Genomic DNA, 21,718 nt, shown 5'->3' with positions numbered 1-21,718 from the left:
TAGGGGTAGCTATTTCAGTAAAGCCCTTGATGAATCTTCGGTAGTAGACTACCAGTCCAAGGAATTGGCGTACTTCATGAAGGTTGCTGGGCTTCGGCCAGTCCCAGATGACTGTGACCTTGTCAGGATCTGGTGCCACACCTTCTGCACTGACCACATGACCGAGGTACTGCACCTTGGGCTTCAGGAGGTGTCATTTGGAGGGCTTCACCTTCAGGCCAAAATTGGACAAAGCTTCAAACACTTCAGCCAGGTGTTCCACATGCTCTTCATAGGTTTTGGAGAAAACAATGACATCATCCAGGTACAGCAGGACCGTTTCAAAGTTCATGTGTCCCAGACAGCACTCCATCAGCCGTTGAAATGTTCCTAGGGCAGTGCAGAGCCCAAATGGCATAGAATTGAACTCACAGAGACCCATTGGAGTGGTAAACGTGGTTTTCTCCTTATCTGCCTCTGCCACGGGAACCTGCCAATACCCACTGGTGAGATCCAAGGTGGAAAAGTAATTAGCAGTTTTAAGTGCAGCTAAGGATTCCTCAATCCTAGGTAATGGGTAGGCATCTTTATGTGTAATGCTGTTAATTTTCCTGTAATCAACACACATTCTCATGGAACCATCCTTTTTCTTTACAAAAACTATTGGAGCTGCCCAGGGGCTACAACTGTCTCGGATAACCCCAGCCTCCTTCATCTCCCTCAACATACTCTTAGCACACTGGTACTGTGTTAGGGGTATAGGTCTGTACCTCTCTTTTATGGGTGGATGGTCCCCTGTGGGGATATGATGTTGGACCCCTTTTGACTGCCCAAAATCTAGTGGGTGTTTGCTGAATACCCGTTCATACTCTTGTGTCACTCTGTAGACCCCATTTCTTTGGTATGAAGGTGTAGAGTCAGTTCCCACCTGCAGTTGCTGGCACCACTCCTCTAGCTGTTTCACAGAGCCATTGTCCTCCACCTGATCGGATGAGACCAAGGGTTCTGCTGCTGGAAAGAGTTATTAACTGTGAGCAGCTTAGCAACTGTGGCGTACCGAGGTATTGTGGCCTCCTCTTGCCCACAATTCAAAAGACGTACAGGTACTCTCCCTTTTTTGACATCAACCACCCCTCTGGCTGTCAGGACAGTGGGCCTGCTTTCGGAGTATACTGGTTCTACCAATGCCTGGTAATCTCTCCCTCTAAGACCTATGGCTGCCCGACACCACACCAACATTTCACATCTGGGGGGTATTGCAATGGGGAAGGCATCACTCACTCTGACGCTGCCAATCTCGCCGCCAGAGAGTTCCACCTGTTGTCTTTGCATCAGTGCTCGGATCTCCTTCTGCATGACTCTTTGTTCTCCAGAACCAGCAGTCTCAGCCACCAGTTGCAACAAGACAATAATCTCGGAAAGTTTTCAATTACATTTGTACCAAGAGTCATCATGGGATAACATTCACGTCGATCATTATCAACAACTATCAGACCCTGAGATTTCAGCTCTACCCGACCCACTTTGACAGTAATCTCTTTACACCCAATCTGCGGCAAAGACTGTCCATTACTGGCAACTACTGTCAGTTCATCTGTTGGGCCACGGGTGAGTTCAGAATCAGCCCAATATCTTTTATACAGAATGTATGGCATAGTGGTCACCTGGGAGCCAGTGTCCAGCAAAGCGTTCATGGGGATACTATCAATCACTACGGGAAGGATTGGTCTCCCTCCCACATACTTAGCTCTCCAGTTCCTTGGGCCTGGGGATCCTACTCCTGGGGGTTGGCCCTCTGCCCCAGGGGTTGCTCGTTTAAAGGACAGTACCTTGCAAGATGACCTGCCTTGTGACAGCGATGACAGATGGGACGTCTGTCCTGGTCATAGCGATCGTTGTTCCTTCCTCGAAGTGGTGGGGTCCTCCTCCTCCGGAGCCACGGGACATCCTCTGGACTGGAAGCAAGCTGGATCTTGTCTTTGGAGGAAACCTGCAGGGACTGCACAGTTTTAGTGAGTGCAGCCATTCCTTTGGTCAACTCCTGGACCTGTAGACATAGCTCCTCAGTTGGATCTTTGTCCAGAGTCTGTGCATCGGCCTCCGCAGGGATGGAAGGAAAAGATGGGGCTTCCTGATGGTACGTGATCGCTAGGCATCTAGGGGGCACTGGACAGCTGTCAGTGGATTCCTGCAGTACACGAATATCCCTGTCCTTAAATTCAGCAAAGTCCAGATCAGGGTTTTGCAGGGTGATTATACGCAACTGTCCTCGGTGGGTACTGGACAGGAGTCCTTCAATGAACTGCTCCTTCAACAGTTTATCTTCTTCCTTTACGCTGTCAGGATCAACTTGCTTAACTGCTTGCAGCGCCTCCTGCAGGTTGAAAGCATAGTCCCTGATACTGTCCTGTGCCCTCTGCTTGCAGCCAAAGAACCTCATCTTGATTTCAGCTGCAGTGCTGGTGTCAAAAGTGCTCTTCAGGTTGGCCAGGACCTTTACAACAGTCTCTTTATCAGTGTCCTGCCAGGCTTTCACTTCTCTCAGCGCTGCACCCGTTAGCTGTCCAATCAGGATATTTACTTTCTGGCTTTCAGGGTATGCGACTCACCCGAGTACTGCGGTAGCCAGGCCGCTCCCGGTATGTAGGGCATAGACAGCGGCATGATGGGGACCACTGCTGCAGGCGCTCCTCCTTGCGGTGCTGCAGGGTTGGTGGCGGCGTCCGCGCTGCATCGCCTTGTGGCGCGGACATCTTCTCCCCCCCCCAGTTAACATTAGCTCACCGGCGGCCGCTTCACAGGCCCGATGCTCCGGACTGTAGGCCTCAGCTCCTCCTCTTCTCGCGCGCTGTCCTCACTTCCCGCGCAGCACTTCACCGCTTCGCGCTCTGGGGCAGGCTCCGCCCACGAAGGCCTGCCTCTTTCTTCCCGCGCGCGCCAGGCAGCGTGGCAATGGCGGTTTCTGGCGCCAAATTCACACACAGTCTTTAAACACAGTCTATGGCACACAGGACCCGGGGATACCGGGCTTCGAATCCTGTTCGTGACGCCAAAATTGGGTCGCCCTCCCAGGGCTGTGGGGTACTCGGTAACAGGCCGGTGTCAGATGGGATGAGGTGTCACAGCAGCAGTGACCCGGTCCGTGGTCCTGGCCGACCAATATCAATAGCAGTGATGTTTGTAATGTAGTTTATATGGAAAGTTCATGACGCCACCCGTGGTGTTTGGCAAGTAAGATGTTAAGCCAACGCTGCTTGCAGATCCACTGGGACTGATGGTGTGATGCAGCAAAGATGGTGTAGCTCCCCACAGGTGGAGCTGTAGTCCCAGGGCAGTGTAAAGGTGGTTGGCACAGGGATGTAGCAGTGCCGACAGGGTAAGAAGCAGACAAGACACAGTGGGGTGCAATTTCTGTACCTTTACTTGATAACTGCAGTCCAGGGTCCTGATTACAGATGGTAACGGAGCAGGCTAGCCTGGAAGCAACTCAGGGATTCTCTCTCTCAGACGGGCTGTGCAGTCTCCTTCCTAGCGCTTGTATGGTGTGAAGCACTCCAGTATTTAGTTACTCTGAAGTTCCTCCTGTAAGTTGTTCTTAGAACTCTCACTTGTATGACAGACAGCTGTAGCCTGATCAGGGACGCTTCGCTCCCGGCTCTCTATCCGTTTTGCTGTTGTGTCTCAAGTCTTAGATGGGAGTACGGCATTTACAGCCACCTACTCCTCTGGTATCTGTGGCAGGACTGTTAGTATCCGTACCACCGTGGAGACCAGACTCCAGTTCTTGCACTCTCAAGCTGAGGGAGCTCGCCTTCTGCAGCTCAACCTCCAGCTTCTCACTCCACGTCTGCACACTTCACCCTCCGCAGACTAACTAACTATCTCCTCCTCCTGGCCCACAGAGAGCACTCCTCCCCTCAATCCTGGGTCAGAGCTCCCCCTGCTGGCCTGGAGTGGAACTGTGTTGTATGTATGGATTGACTGTGATAGAGACCCATCATTGCCTTCAAGCCTGGCATTACCCTCCCCTGGAGGAAGGCAAAGCCAGTGTGGCGACCATACTCCTGGGGGCGCCACATATGGACCAGCCATAATGTTAAGTGTGGAGACGAGAGTGGGAGCTTCTGATTATTGAGGATGCTAACCTCAGGTCATCAGCAGAATGGAGGTCACGGGTAGGGTGGTATACTGAAACAAGGGAGGAGATGTAGGGTGGTGCTGAGCAATGGAGGGCTTTGTGGGTGAGGGTAATAAGTTTGTACTGGATTCTGGAGCTGATGGGTATCCAGTGTAATGACTGGCACAAGGTAGAGGCATCAATGTAACGATTGGTGAGGAATTTGATCCTGGCTGCAGCATTCAAGAAACATTGGAGAGGGGAGAGTTTGGTAAGAGGGAGACCAATTAGAAGAGAGTTACAATAGTCCTGATGAGACTGAATAAGAGAAACAGTAAGAGTTTTTGCGGAGTCAAAAGTAAGAAAAGGTCGAATTCTAGAAATGTTTTTGAGGTGCAGATAACAAGAGCGAGCCAGTGATCGGATGTAGGGGCAAAGGAAATCTCAGAGTTAAGTATGACCCCAAGACAGCGGGCATGTTGCTGTGGAGTAATAGTGGAACCACACATGGCAATGGTAATGTCGGGTATAGGTACATTAGTAGAGGGAAGAAACACAAGGAGTTCAGTCTTTGACAGGTTCAGTTTCAGATATAGTGAGGAAATGATGTTAGACACAGCGTTTAGACAATCGCTGGTGTTTTCTAGAAAGGCAGGCGTGATGTCAGGAGAAGAAGCGTATAATTGGGTGTCATCAGCATAGAGATGGTACTGGAAAACAAATCTACTGATTGTTTGATCAATAGGGGCAGTGTACAAAGAGAAGAGGAGGAGGCCTAGAACCGATCCTTGAGGAACCCCAACAGTAAGGGGAAGATGAGAGGAGGAGGAACCAGCAAAAGATACAGTAAAGGAGCGGTCAGAGAGATAGGAGGAAAACCAGGAGAGAACGGTGTCCTTGAGGCCGATGGAGTGGAGCATAGTGAGGAGGAGCTGATGATCCACAGTGTTGAATGCTGCAGAGAGATCCAAGAGAATTAGCATGGAGTAATGACCATTTGATTTAGCTGTTAGAAGATCATTAGAGACTTTAGAGAGGGCAGTTACAGTAGAGTGCAAAGAGCGGAAACCGGATTGGAGAGAGTCGAGAAGAGAGTTATCAAAGAGATAGCGGATAAGACGGGAGCGGACCAGGCGTTCCAGGAGTTTAGAGATGAAGGGAATATTAGAGACAGGTCTATAGTTAGTGGCACAGTTCTAAGGCCTCAGTCAGACGTAACATTTTTTCTTGTACAAAAAAATCTGATTAAGTTTGATCACAGTGTGGTCCAAGTGCTGTCTGATTTTCTCATAGAAGGAGAAATTTTAAAAAAAGTCTCCAACTTCTCCACTCTGACAGTCCGTGAAATTCGGACGACAATCAGATGTCATTCGAATGCAGCTTGATTTTTTTTACGGACGCATTGATTTGCATTGCCGGTTTTCATCCAACCCTAGAATCAAAATCGGTCATGTCTCTGATATTTTCCATTGAACACTTGGTCCATGGAAAAAATTGGACATGTGAAAAAAATCTGATATGTGAACGGACCCAAAGATTTAGACCACAGGTACGAGGTCTCTCCATGAAAAACATGGATATCACTTGTACGCTAAAACAGGACGTATGACTGAAGCCTAAGATAGAGAAAGGATAATGTGAACAGTATCCTAGGTTTTCAAATAATCAGCCCAATAGAAAATCCATAGTCACGAGTCAGATGAAGTGGATAAATCCATTTGACAAGGCACCTAAACTGATAAAACAGAATATAGTGTAAGGCCGGGGTCACACTAACAGACGCAAAATACGGTCTGTAGTTTACAGGTGTAAAACGGATGAATGACCCCTAAATAGTGCTCCGTAGGTCATCCGTAAGCAAGGTGTGGTTGCGTATTTTGCGCATGTCTGCATGCGTATGTAATCCGATGGCATCCGTATGCAATCCGTATGGCGAGATTTTCTCGCCGGCTTGCAAAATGGACATATAATGGAGCCCTATGACAGGTTTTATAACACAAACGAAAGAATAGATATAGACACATAGAATGCATATATATATATATATATATATATATGTCATTGAGACACATATATATATATATTTATATTTCACAGAGTTCTTCATAGCAGCATAGCCGCTAATTCAATTGCCGGCTTTTGTGAAATCATTCCCCAAGCCAACATGAAATGACACATGGTTTACATACAGTAAACCATTTCATTTCATGTTTTGTTTTGTATGTCTTTCATTTGTAATTAGATGAGGGCTGATGTGTGAAATTTGGGAGGTGTAGGTGTTAATTTAAGGGGTTAATTCGTTGTAAAAAAAATGTGTGGGCTCCAGCGGTAATTTGTCAATGTGGGAGCCCACACATTTTTTAACAGCGAATTAACCCCTTAAATTAACACCTACACCTCCCAAATTTCACACATCAACCCTCATCTAATTACAAATGAAAGACATACAAAACAAAAGATAAAATGAAATGGTTTACTGTATGTAAACCATGTGTCATTTCATGTCGGGTTGGGGAATGATTTCACAAAAGCCGGCAATTGAATTAGCGGCTATTCTGCTATGAAGAACTCTGTGAAATATAAATATACACTCACTGGCCACTTTATTAGGTACACCTGTCCAACTGTGTGTTAAGACTTAATTTCTAATCAGCCAATCACATGGCGGCAACTCAGTGCATTTAGGCATGTAGACATGGTCAAGACAATCTCCTGCAGTTCAAACCGAGCATCAGTATGGGGAAGAAAGGTGATTTGAGTGCCTTTGAACGTGGCATGATTGTTGGTGCCAGAAGGGCTGGTCTGAGAATTTCAGAAACTGCTGATCTACTGGGATTTTCACGCACAACCATCTCTAGGGTTTACAGAGAATGGTCCGAAAAAGAAAAAAAATCCAGTGAGCGGCAGTTCTGTGGCCGGAAATGCCATGTTGATGCCAGAGGTCAGAGGAGAATGGGCAGACTGGTTCGAGCTGATAGAAAGGCAACAGTGACTCAAATTGCCACCCGTTACAACCAAGGTAGGCAGAAGAGCATCTCTGAACGCACAGTGCGTCGAACTTTGAGGCAGATGGGCTACAGCAGCAGAAGACCACACTGGGTACCACTCCTCTCAGCTAAGAACAGGAAACTGAGGCTACAATTTGCACAAGCTCATCGAAATTGGACAGTAGAAGATTGGAAAAACGTTGCCTGGTCTGATGAGTCTCGATTTCTGCTGCGACATTCGGATGGTAGGGTCAGAATTTGGCGTAAACAACATGAAAGCATGGATCCATCCTGCCTTGTATCAACGGTTCAGGCTGGTGGTGGTGGTGTCATGGTGTGGGGAATTTTTTCTGGGCACTCTTTGGGCCCCTTGGTACCAATTGAGCATCGTTGCAACGCCACAGCCTACCTGAGTATTGTTGCTGACCATGTCCATCCCTTTATGACCACAATGTACCCAACATCTGATGGCTACTTTCAGCAGGATAATGCGCCATGTCATAAAGCTCGAATCATCTCAGATTGGTTTCTTGAACATGACAATGAGTTTACTGTACTCAAATGGCCTCCTCAGTCACCAGATCTCAATCCAATAGAGCATCTTTGGGATGTGGTGGAACGGGAGATTCGCATCAGGGATGTGCAGCCGACAAATCTGCGCCAACTGTGTGATGCCATCATGTCAATATGGTCCAAAATCTCTGAGGAATGCTTCCAGCACCTTGTTGAATCTCTGCCACGAAGAATTGAGGCAGTTCTGAAGGCAAAAGGGGGTCCAACCCCTTACTAGCATGGTGTACCTAATAAAGTGGCCAGTGAGTGTATATATATATGTTTGTCTCAATGACATGTATATATATATATATATGTGTTATATGTGTCTATATCTATTCTTTCGTTTGTGTTATTAAACCTGTTAGTGTGATTTTACTGTATAGCGCACTGAATTGCTGACTTTTCTAAAGGACACTGGATGCGTATTTCTTCGCAAGTCACACATCTGGTCCGTGTGTAATGCGTATTTTTAGCGCACCCATAGACTTGCATTGGCGCACTACGGGCGTAGTACGCTGACAATCGCAGCATGCTGCGATTGGCTCGGACCGTAGAATACAGATGAGAAATATACGGCTTTTGGGAGCTGCCCCATAGAGAATCATTGGTCCGTGTGTAATGCGTGCTTTTAACGCCTCTCACTCGTCCGTATTCCTCGCCAGTGTGACCCCGGCCTAAATTATCTAGAGAGGATAAGCAGTATAAAGGTATTTATTATACTCACAAAAATAACTTGTTACTAAAACAGCTCTGAAAAACAAATGCTTGGATCAGTCCACGCTGAATATGAAGCTCAACATTCCGTTTGGCTCTACAGGACCCCACAAAAAGCCGTCATTTTTAAAGCGACTGCCTAAACTATATTCCATTTTAACATTTTTTTTTGTGCCTTGTCACCTGGATTGATTAACTTGCTTCACATTATCCTTTTTATTGGTGGTGAGCTCTCTCCCATTTCTGTCCAGTGTTGTAGCATAGTGTTTTTTTTTTGCAATTTTAGTCATTTAATCTTTGGTATTGAAGGACTGATCCCTAAATCCACATCAGCGCCAATGGGATTTTGTTGGGACTTAAGCAATAACATATTGTAATTTCTTTGTCTATATTGTTTAGCATCTCACCTTCTTTTTAGAACATTCTATAAACATTTGGGAAGTGAGGAGACCAATGGTTGGAGTTTTGGGAGAGGTAGATTTCTCGCTGCTTCGCATTCTGGGTTTTTTATGGACTTTTAATTTCAGAATTCTCCAAATGTTTTCTATAGGTGTAAGGTCTTGACCGGAGGCTGCCGGTTCATCACCTAAATTCTTCTTCTGTGAAGCTATGCTGTTGTGATGGATGGATTATGTGATTTAGCAATGTCTTCCTGAAATATACAAGACCTTCCCTGAAGGAGATATTCTCTGTATAGGAGCATGTGTTGTTCTAAATCCTTTATAAAATATTGAGCAGTAATGGTGCTTTTCAAGATGTGTGCAGAATAGGGTACACCTTGTCGTGGTGGGATGTCTTTTGAGCTTTTTTGGTGAAAAAAAATGTAAACCATGGTTTTTTGCATGAGTTACTATTAATATACTGTAGTGTACCTACAAATTAAATTTTTATTCTAGGTTATCTATCTATGTTTACTAATGGCCACGAGGTTTATATGTAGCTATATAAAGGGAGTCCCTGACAAACATTCAACTGATGTACAACCCCTAGTTATGAATGTCAGAAAGAAGAGGACCAGATGGAGAGCAGTAGGTTGGTCAGATAGGTAAGTATTGGTTTAAAAAAACAACTAATATTTCTGGTTCTCTTCTTTCTGCCATCAAGCACACTGCAACTCTTCCCTGTAGGTCAGGACTTATGGCTGCATCCAGGCTTTGGTGACTACTACACGTCATAAGGTCGCAAAGTTAACGTTGGCGACATTATGGCATGCAGTGACCTCTGGGGCTTGGACGTGGCCAGAAGCTTTGGAGATACGGCAAGTGACTTAGGAAAGAAAAGGTCCAGAGAGGTAAGTATTATGTATTTATTTTTTTTTACAAATACTCACCTGCCATCCTTTCCTCTTCTTCTTTCCATCGTTGACAGAGCTGCCAGGCATTTAGAAACTCCAGAACACTCCATAAAACTAAAAAGTCAAATTGGCAATCATAATCATTGGGTGCGCCGCATCTCCAGCCTCTTGTCTACAGGCCAGGACTTCCAGCCTCATCCATACCAGAGAAATGCAATCTTATGACGTGCCTTGAGCTCTGGCCTGGAGTCTGGCCTGTACAGAAGAGGCTGGAGATGTGCCACGACCTTATGACACTGAGTAACCTCTTAGGCCTGGATGCAACTGTAAGTCCTGGCCAACAGTGAAGAGGCCGGAGATGTGGCACAACCTTATGACACGTAGTTGTTGGAGGAACGGCCCCTGTCGAGTGTCCGGGCCGGAACCAAGGGAACCGTTATCTGGGTTCTGGGGGAAACTGTCCCCGGGGGACAGAATTCAGGGACGGACCGTTGTGACAGACAGATGGGCTGGGGGAGGGACCAGTATAAAGGAGGCGGGGAATTTCTGGGACAATGAGTCAGCAGACCGGGACAGAGACAGCAGGAGACCGTGGGAGCGACTGATAGCTAAAGTGACTCACCAGTGCCAGGGAGGACGCTCACCGAGGACTCCAGAAGGACGGTGCCAAGGCGATCATCCGAGACTTGCTGCCCCGCTCCAGCCCACGGCCACTGCAGCCCCAGTTCAACCCGCGGCCGCTGCCGCCTCCCCTCAGCTCGCGGCTGCGGCCTACCCACGGTCGCCCGCGGCCACTGCCGTCTCACTCCAGCCCGCGGCTGCGGCCTGTTCCCCGCCACCCGCAGCCGCCCTGCTCTCACCAGTGGCCGGGGCAAGTGCAGTGCCGTTGGCGGCCACCACTGTCCCGCTCCAGTCCGCAGAAAGGGCAGGGCCTCTGCTGACCGCGGACTCCCCGTCGCAGCCGTTAGCTGCGCAGGTGGCCTGTCATTTGCGACCACACATTGCTGCCGCTTGCCCCAGTCCAGGGGCTGCGGCCCATCCGTCCAAGGACTCCGCCGGGGCCTGTGGGGCTCCAGTGCCATCAGCGCGCCGGAGTGCGCGAAGACTTCGTCAACGCCTCAGCAACTGGGCCCAGCAACTACTATGCCGAAAGACCACCAACCCGAATGGTGAGGGATGTCTGGACGGCTAAGTTGACTTTATAATTAAGGACCCGTAGTCGGCCATACCGCGGCCCTATAGTGACCGGCTATTGCCGAAGTAGTCGTGTTCTACCCGTTTGTGTTTGCTTGTATAGAGCCCCTGCGAGGGCAACCCATGTTACCCCTTTTGGTGATCAGGCCGTGACTGAGGAAAGTTCCCTCTAGTCTTATAAACGTTATTATTGAAAGCATCAAATTGTCTCGCGACTCGTCAAAACATCCTGCGTACCTGCAAACACCACATAGTAACCTCTGAAGCCTGTGTACAGCTGTAAGTCTTGGCCAACAGCGAAGAGATTGGTGATGTGCCATGATCTTATGACACTTAGTAACCTCTGAGGCCTGGATGCAGCTGTAAAGGCCCCGTCACACACAGCGAGATCACCAGTGAGATCGCTGATTTTGTGACGCCACAGCGATCTTGCCAGCAATATCACTGTGTGTGACAAGGATCAGCGACCGGCCCCGCTGCCGGGTATCGCTGATCACGCTCGAACGTCCTGGGCCGTTTTTTGATTGTTGGTCTCCCTCTGGCCAGCACGCATCGTTGCATGTGGCAGCGAGAGACCAACGATCAGCGACGCTGGGAGCTGGTTTCCAATGTAAACAGCGGGTATCTAAGAGCTGCGCGGCTCTTAGTTACCCGCTGTTTACCTTGGAAACCAGCGTGCATGCTGTCCTGATTGCTGGTGGGTCTGTCTATGTGACAGCTCACCAGCGATCAGCTAACTATGTCCCAGCGATCCCATCCACGTCGGATCGTTGGTGGGATCGCTGGGACAAAGATACGTGTAACGGGGCCCTGAGTCATGGCCAACAGTGAATAGGCCGGAGATGTGGCATGACCTTATGACACGTAGTAACCTCTGAGGCCATGATGCAGCTTTAAGTCATGGCCAACAGTGAATAGGCCGGAGATGTGGCATGACCTTATGACACGTAGTAACCTCTGAGGCCATGATGCAGCTTTAAGTCATGGCCAACAGTGAAGAGGCTAGGTGATGCAGCTCTCCCGACGATGGAAAATGCATTTTATACAGCTCCAGGCACAAGGACAAGTGATGACACAAAACTTTCTTCATAAAGTAATTGCTCTACAGAAATACTGTGATTTGCACTTCGGCTACTGTGCTTTTTAATCATAATTGCTGTACTTATATTTGCTTGCCAGTTTCAGAAAACCCCTCTTCTCTTGTTTCAGTTTAAAAAACAAACACCTAAAAAAATATCAGTACTTACTCTCTCTCACCAGGTTCAGCCCTGAGTCTCTACCACTGCTCTCGCTGTCCGATATTGTCTGCTGCTGTTATATCAACAGCGCTTCAGCCATCATCTAAACTCAGTAACTATAACCGACTCATGACATCAACCTAGGCAGAGCCGCTGTGCTCACTGATTGACTGCAGTGCTACTGACGTGATGTAAGTGAGCAGACAATCACAAAAACTAGGAGCCGCAGTGGCAGTGGAAACTTAGCACCAACCCCGGGGAGGTAAGCAAGGCTTTTTTTTTCAATAAATTGCAGCTAGTGCACAGGTTTTTTAAACCAACAGAACACCTATTAAATGTTAATGCTACATGGGTTCTGACTTCCTGCTGCTGCCACCAGTCTATATTTTGTTCAATGAAAAATGAGGATGAATGAACTCATGGAGATCAACATCCAAAACTGCGGCGACACCATCACATGTTTCTCAACGCAGTGATTCTAGAGCAATGCCCCCATCCCTTATGGGAAATATGTAAAAACATACAAAACACAAGCCGCGGAGACACCATCACATGTTTCTCAACGCAAGCAATGACTAGCCAGGTCTATCCCCGGGAAGAACAACCACGGGAAGGGCAGTCTTCAATGAAGGAAACCACCTATGCCAAAACATGGTATCCATCCACAGACAGCTGTTTCGGGGTATTGCCCCTCATCAGTGTGGAGTAGGAAACTGGCCAGTAGGAGCAATGCCTAGTAGAAGACTGTGAAAAATGAGGATGAATGAACTCATGGAGATCAACATCCAACACTGCGGAGACACCATCACATGTTTCTCAATGCAGTGATTCTAGAGCAATGCCCCCATGTATTTTGTTCAAAACCACAAAAAGGAAGACATGCATAAAATGAACCAAGTATGAAGAATAAGTTTCATTAGGTTAACCCCAACATTGACCCCTCTCCTATATGGCTTGTGGTCCTCAATACTACTTTCTGATAGTCAGATAGGAAAATGTGTAACAAAGGTCAAGTTCTAGTGCAGTGAGCTGCTGGCAGCAGCAAGGGACTATCATTCATGGTAGTTGGTGGCCTTACTGGAGTCCCTTGCGGACATTCCTACAATGTCCGAAGTTCAGGACTCGGTGCAGGTGCAGGTACTGGGAGGATTCTTCAGAAAATCCTTGTTGCAGACAATAATAGTCAACGCAAGTATAGTCCAGGAGGAATGGATAGTAATGTTGGAAACGGACTGTGTTAAGGAAACATAGTGTGTTCAGGAATGAAGGAACAAGAAGTGTTGTGCCCGATACTGCATGTTATAATCTGATGAACTTGAACTGTCAATTAAACTGTTGTTGGTTAACTGTGTTTCCCCTTAGTTGTGAGCGACAGCTTCGGAAGATGGAAGCCTGGAAATAGTGGAGACCTGTGGCGTACATGTGAGTGTGTTGCACTCCACACTTGGTAGCACATTGGGACCGGGACATGATTTTCCTGTAAAGTGCCGGGATGATGTAAAGCAGCAGCTCAATCATGGCTACCTCTTGCAGTCACTTTTCATTTGGCTTAGTCGACAGGATCGAATCATGCATCAAGGAGACCTGAAGAATGCGGGAAAGATACTTGTGAAAACAAAGATTGTGACTGCAGTCAGACCCAAGATGGCGAACTGTAGTGCACAAGGTAGAGCAAACCCTGCCCGTAGTGGGCTCTGGCGGATTGAAAGTGGGCAAAAACCCATCCCACCTGGAAAGGGTCCAGTTTTGAGGAGCCAGTCCATAGTGAGTGGTGCCTGTCCTTTCTTGGCACAGTGAAAGAAAACAAAACCATGCCCATTTGAGCAAACCAAGAGAAAGAAATCCATAAGTAGTCCCTCGCCAAAATGGACCGAGTGATAGGAGAGTACACCAACGGGAGAGCGGGCTGACACCTTAGTTGGTGAGGAAGGTTTGTGAGCAGGAATCAATGAAGCAGTATGGCCGGTGCAATGGCTTCATGCTCCGTGATGGGCCCGGATAGGCCTAGTGGAAGAAGAGGATGTTCCAGCTGGAGGAAGAGATGTGGCCGGGAGGATTGCAAGCCACAGCTATTCCTGTGGGGGCTGCAGTCAAGGCCTCGGCAAAGGCCCAGGATTCAAAGCCGGGTCCCAAGACGGAGGGTCCATTGGAGGTCCCGTAACCTGGTTTGAAATTTGAGTTGACCATGTCGGTGTGGCCAAGACCCTGCTGCGGGGCGGAGCGGCGAAAGCCATGGTTGCGTTAATGGCGTACACTAGGGATGAGCGAGTATACTTGTTAGGATTCGGTACTTGGTGAGTAGTGCAGTACTCGCGGTACTCGGATCCTAGCAAGTAAATTTCACTACTAGCCTCGCAATATTTGGATCTCCCACCCGGCGTGTGTTAGCCAATCACAGTAAAACCGTCGCCTTCTTTGTTGTGGCATTACTGTGATTGGCTGGCCGTGCAGCGTCACTGTATCGCTGGAGCCTCTGGAGCGTGGTCGCATCAGCTGATGTGGCTGCTCTCCATGAGAGATCTGTAGGAATGAGCGAGTATACTTGTTAGGATTCGGTACTTGGTGAGTAGTGCAGTACTCGCGGTACTCGGATCCTAGCAAGTAAATTTCACTACTAGCCTCGCAATATTTGCATCTCCCACCCGGCATGTGTTAGCCAATCACAGTAAAACCGTCGCCTTCTTTGTTGTGGCATTACTGTGATTGGCTGGCCGTGCAGTGTTACTGTATCGCTGGAGCCCCTGGAGCGCGGTCGCATCAGCTGATGCGGCTGCTCTCCATGGGAGATCGACGTGGGATCCTCGTTATTAATGGGATTACGGTGGAAAGATGAGTATTGGTTGCTTTATTATTTTAATTTTTTTACATGTGATCGATGGCTTCTAGGAATTAGGTGTGTGCGGTGAGTATGTACTCTGCTATGTGTTGTATGTTATGTGAATGTACTGTATGTTATATGCTGTATGTTCTGTATGTCTTTTTTTTTTAACATTCGCCATATTAGCCGGATGATGGGAATACTACTTTCCCATCATCCGCTAATGCTGTCACTGTAGCGGGCATAGCCGGATGGGACAAGTAGTCCCATCTGACGATGCCCGGACAGCCCGGCACAGGCCCACGCAGCACCGGCAGAGGTCGGCACAGCCCCGCACAAGTCTGGCATAGCCCGCAGAGCCCGGCACAAACACACACAGCCCCACAGACCCCCACACACATTCTCTGCACAAATTCTCCACGCACACATAGTCTCCGCCCACACACATTCTCTGTCCATTACTTGCATTTCCCATAGACTTACATCGGAATCACTACTTGTTACGAGTACCCGAGTATTAGGAGCTACTCGTAATGAGTACAGCGAGTCCGAGTATTTCACTACTCGTTCATCCCTAGCGTCCACCTAAATCGCCTAAAGAGGCCCTGGCCCAGGAAACAGCTCTACTCCCTTGTCATGGATGTACAAGGAGAAGACCCCAGCTTCAAACCCTGAGAAGGCCAGATGGGTAACCAGAGTGATCCAGGGAAAGAATGAGCAAGACTCAGTTGAATTTTCCAGGAGATGGAGAGGTCGAGGACCGGATAACCATCGGTTGCATCATGTATTTTGATGGAAAGAAGGTGTACGGCATTGTGCAGGCAGTATGTGAATGCTGGCTCCCTATGTTATGAGCCCACCCTACAATAAGGGGTACTGTATCCACTTTGTAAAGGAAGATGGGACACGGGGATGGTACGGGGTGGCAGTGACAGTCATCTGATCGGAGAAGGCGAATCCCAGGAGGCCACACAATCCCAGCAGAGGAAACCAATAGTCTAGGCCCCCACCTCTCTGAGCCCTATGTACTTGGGTCCCACAGAATGCACCCAGAATAGCAGCGGGGTAACCGTCACCAGCTCTGCAAATGCTCTGGCCGACATGCTTATGTCATGAGGCCCCTATCCAACATGGTGACAAAGAGGTGACTAGTCAATTTTGGCCAAATTGTGATTGTACTAGTTGCACATAGGAGAGGAACAGTTCCACTTTCCTGTGGCAGAAGGCCTGATCACGACCAGGATGTCCGTTGTTGGCAAGGACGGCTGAAACATTTTTTCTTTCCCCCTCCTAGTTTTGTTTTCCACACATTTGCACATCTCCCTGATGGATAGGACTGTGGATGACCAAAGGGGTATCAAACCCTTTTCTGTCCTTAAAGACTGTTTACTTTGCCCCAAAGACTCTGTCTCATCTCCTCATAAACTTTGACCACAAGGGACATCAAGTCTGATGCATGGGTGGCATTGTGTATTTGAAAGGACTGTTGTTCATAAAAAAGGGGGAGGGGATGAAATGGAGGACCCTATGTCCAAGCCGGGTCAGGACTTTTTGTGGACTATGCCCTTGTCTGGAGGACAAGTGCTCATGGACTAATGGGCAGTTGTTGTGTTGGCCCGAGGGCCTCTATGTTTGAAGAGAAAAATGGACTAAGATGTACATAAGTTCTACAGCCCTAACTGAGAAGACCAGTTGCTCTAAACAATGTGCTGGAGTGGATAGCAGGACATGCCCATAGACTGTTGGGCAAACAATTGTGTGTTGGGCTATGGGCCCAAGGTACTGGGACTCAAGGGTCAGTGCATCTCAAGTAATGGACACTATATACCCCTGGAGATAGAGACTCTTGGTTTTATGTGTTTTCCAGGTTTTAAATGTATGGGTGACTGCCAGGTTCCTGAATGGTGGAGGACAACCATTGTTAAAGAGAGGAGGAATATAAGAATGGTGGACTTTGCAATCACATTCCTACCATAAAGACGTCAATCACATTATATTACAGTGTGAATAATTTATGCAGCTTTCATATGTAGTATTATAGGATGTGTTAGAGTAAGGTATATCTTGATAATGTAGTGTAAATGAGTAATGTAGAGGTAATACATAAGTATAACATGTGTATTGTGAATAGGCTGTGATACGGTAGTGTAAACTATAGGGTAAGATATAGATTAGCATTAGGATAGTAGGCTTAGTACATACTGATATGAGATAGTAACTGTAGTTAGCTGGAAACATAGGATAAGGTACAATTAATGTTTGGGACTAGCCTACAATGGGATGGTGATAAAGATAGTATAAAGCAGACTACTTCCTGATAGTCAAATACGGAAATGCAATATCCAAGGTCAAGTTCAAGTGCAGTAGGCTGCTGACAGCAGCAAGGGACTATCGTTCATAGCATTAGGGGCCTTACTTGAATCCCTTGCGACATTCCTGCAACATCTGGAGCTCGAGACTCGATATTGGTACTGGGAGGAGTGCCTTATCCTCTGCCGTACAGAGAACAATGGACGCAAAACCTCGAGAAGGGAAGGTAGTGGATCCCGGGTGCACTGTGGGACTGTAAAGTACCAGGGCGATGTGAAGAAGCAGCTCTGTCATGGCCACTGCTTGCGGTCACTTTACACAAGCATACTATAATAAAGTGAGAAAAAGTAAAATAACTGAAATAAAGTGCCTGCAATGTTACCATTATAAGTATTATAAAAGACACTACATAGATCATGCCATCATATATTAAGTAAAGGGTATAGGTTCTACAGATACGAACAAAGCGTAAAAGTGTCAGGCTATGTGTCCATGTTGCATAAATGCTGCGGAATTGTCGGCAGCATTTCCACAACTCTCCGCCGCGGGTAAAACGCTTGCAGAGTTCGCATGCGTTATTCTGCAAAACACAAGTGATTTGAAGCATCGCTTGGAAAAGTGATTGACAGGTTGGTCACACTTGTCAAGCATAGTTCTTGACAAGTGTGACCAACTTTTCACTACTGATGCTGCCTATGCAGTATTAATAGTAAAAGATAGAATGTTAAAAATAATAAAAAAAAAAAAATAGGGATATACTTACCCTCTGTCGGCCCCCGGATTCCTCCCGGCTCTCAGCAGCACTGCCAGCAAGTTCCGTTCCCAGGGATGCATTGCGCGAATGACCTCTGATGACGTCGTGGTCACGTGACCGCGACGTCATCAGAGGTAATTCGCGCAATGCATTCCTGGGAATGGATCTTGCAGGCAGCGCCGCTGAGGACTCCGGGGGCAGATAGAGGATGAGTATATCCCTATTTTTTATTTTAATTCTATTTTTTACAGGAATATGGTACCCAGGGCATGGAGGAGAGTCTCCTCACATGGTGGGCATGGCCACATGCGTAAAGTGAGCGTTTAAAACTAAGAACCTCATGTTCAGTCATATATATTTTTGCCCAGAAGCATTAGATCAATGGAGGTGCGGTCCATGCTCTTTCTTGGACCAGCACTCCTCCCATTTGGCACAGGTGCTTTTAAATAGCAGGAGACTGCACAAAAGGGGTTCAGCCTCTTTTTCTTCTCATTCGAGAGTTTGAGGAAGGTACGTTTCATGGCACCTAAGGCCTCTTTCACACTTCAGTTTTTTGCCATCAGTCAAAATCCGCCAAAATTTGAAATTGGCGGATCCGCAAAAAAATGTGTAAAAACGGATGCAAGCTGATGGAACGGATCCATTTTTTAAATGATCCGCTATACCGATTTTAGTGCGGATCCTCAACAAAACGGATCCGTTCCATGAGCTTGCATCCGGTTTCACATCCGTTGGATCCGTTTTCTTGCGGATCCGTTTTTCCACACCTCCAAAATGGGATGCTCCCAAATATGATTCGCTCTTGGAAAATGCTCTCAAATGTGATTGGATGCTGGAAACTAGGGAAAAATATATCTAGGGTGTTGTGATACAATTTCTTTGAAAGGTTTTAGAGCTAGTGGCAGCGATGGAAGGAGTTATTGCGAGTATTGACAGCTTCAGTGTGGAATTGGATCTTCACTTGAATCGGTTGGCAATTATTGCTCTAGTGAGGGAGAAAAGAAGACTGCGAATCCTGCGTATGAGGAGACGGCGCCAGTGGATTCATCCCATTAATGCGCAGAGGTTCACCCGTGGCGTTTTTTCCACATTGTACCTGGAATTGAGAGATAATCCGCACAAGTTCTTTAACTACGTGCGCATGAGACTGGAATTCTTTGAGATATTGGTGGATCGTGTTGGAGAACAAATCTGGAGAAGGGACACACAAATGCGGTTTTCTATATCACCAGCGGAGCGTTTGATGGTGACCCTTCGGTAAGTTATCTACCTTTTAAAATGTTTCAGATTCTGCAGGATTTTATTGTTATGTTATGGCTTGTAGTTTGTATTAATTTTACTGTTTCAATTTTTTTAACAGATTCCTGGCAACTGGAGAATCCTTCACCTCCCTCCATTTCCAGTTCCGGATTGGGATTTCCACTATTGCTGGAATTGTACAACAGACCTGCCGGGCATTATGGGATTCTCTACAGGAGGAATACATCCCAGAGCCAACACAGGAGAGGTGGCTGGAGATTGCAGAGAAGTTTCAAGAAATCTGCCAGTTTCCAAACTGCATCGGTGCCGTGGATGGCAAGCATATCAGGATTGTGAAACCTATGGGATCTGGTTCACAGTTTTACAACTGTAAGAAATACTTTTCTATTGTGCTTATGGCCATTTCGGATGCAAACTGCAAATTCATTGCCGTGGACATTGGTGCATACGGTCGTTCTAATGACTCTCAGGTATTCAAGATTTCCACCATGGGCCGTCGCTTGTATGGAGACAATTTTAACTTCCCACCTCCAAGACCACTCCCTGGAACAACAGGCCCACCAATGCCTTTTGTGTGCGTTGGCGACGATGCTTTTCAGCTTTCTAAACACCTACTCAAACCATACGGTAGTCGTGGATTAACACACCGGAAAAGAATCTATAACTATCGGTTAACTAGAGCGCGCAGAGTGGTGGAGTGCGCGTTTGGAATTTTAACTGCCAAATGGAGAGTCCTGTTAACAGCCATGAAAATGAAAACAGAGACTGTGGATGAGGTGGTGAAGGCCTGTGTAATCCTGCACAATTTTGTCCTTTCAAAGGAACCAGTTTCCATCGATGAAAATCTGTCTGAAACCACATTGTGGAATTATGAGCAGCAAACTTTTCGGAGTACTGGCTCAGTGGCAAGAATCAGGGACACCTTTGCAGACTATTTTGTGACACCAGAGGGACAAGTGGACTGGCAAGATGACATGATATAATTTTCTATACCAATTGTGAGTAACTTGGTTTTCCCAAGCATTGTTACCATGTGATTTGGTTTACCAATTTTTTTTTTTTTTTTAAGTTTTACCAGTGTTACCAATTGTTGGGTACCAAGCATAAAGTTTTACCAGTGTTACCAATTGTTGGGTACCAAGCATAAAGTTTTACCAGTGTTACCAATTGTTGGGTACCAAGCATAAAGTTTTACCAGTGTTACCAATTGTTGGGTACCAAGCATAAAGTTTTACCAGTGTTACCAATTGTTGGGTACCAAGCATAGTTTTACCAGTGTTACCAATTGTTGGGTACCAAGCATAAAGTTTTACCAAGTGTTGTTTTGCACTTACAAATGTTACCAAGTGTTGGGTACCAAGCGTAAAATGTGACACTTTGAAATTTTACCAAGTGTTGTGTACCAAGCGTTTCACACTTTGAAATGGTACCAAATGTTGTGCTACCAAGTGTTTTTTTGTACCTTGTACACCACCGGTGTACTGTGAAATATTGTTGTGTGTTGTGTTACCAAGTGTTGTGTTTACCTTTTACACCACTGGTGTAATTTGAATATTTCAAAAGAAAGAAGCAAAAAAAGAAAACAACACAATAAAGTTTTTTGAAAAAAAAAACAGTTTATTTCTGAATTTGTAATATTGTAAGGTTTTTTTTTTTTTTTGGTATATATTACCTTTTTTGTAATTTTTTTTGGTATATATTACCTTTTATGTAACTTTTTTTGGTATATATTACTTTTTGTAACTTTTTTTTCTTGGTATATATTACCTTTTTTGTAATTTTTTATTTATTTATTTATTTTTTTTATAAGAAAACATCACAGAGTGTGATAATGTTGGGTGGAGATAGTATTGGAGGGGTTAACAGGGTTGACCACATCGAGGGGGGGGGTAGAGGACTGGGGAGGGAGTTGGTGAGGACCAGAAGTGGAAGGGGGGTTTAACACATGTGGTTGGGACGGGAGTGGATGGACAGACGAGGTTTGTGGGTACATTGAAGGTGTATGTGGGGGTGGGTATGGTGAGGGCATTGGGGTATAATGCAATGGGGAAGGTAGGTACTGGGAAGAATGGAATGGGGAACTAGAGAAAGGGGAGGGAGTGGTAGGAGGAGGGACGGCTGTATGATGGATGGTGGTGGAAGGATGGACGGGGGAAGGATGGACTGTGGAAGGATAGACAGGGAAAGGATGGACAGAGGGAGGATGGACAGGGGGAGGATGGACAGGGGGAGGATGGACAGGGGGAGGATGAGATGCTTCAGCAAGCACTTCCACTAGAGCATTCTGACAGGCTTGCATCACACGCATCTGCTGGTGAGTACTTAAACCTTCCATTTGCTGGACAACAGATTGAAAAAAGGTATGTCTCGGTGTCTGGTTTGATTCTAAATTCATCTGTTCCATGTATCTTCTGAGTTCCATGATACTTTGATTGATCATGGTCAACCCAGAAGATAACCGTTGTCCATAAGTGTGGAAACCGTGCTGGACAGATGAG

The sequence above is a fragment of the Dendrobates tinctorius genome, unplaced genomic scaffold (assembly GCF_039654945.1).
Source record: "Dendrobates tinctorius isolate UK_male_01 unplaced genomic scaffold, ASM3965494v1 ptg000037l, whole genome shotgun sequence".
NCBI lineage: Eukaryota > Metazoa > Chordata > Amphibia > Anura > Dendrobatidae > Dendrobates > Dendrobates tinctorius.
This window is presented reverse-complemented; position numbering follows the sequence as displayed.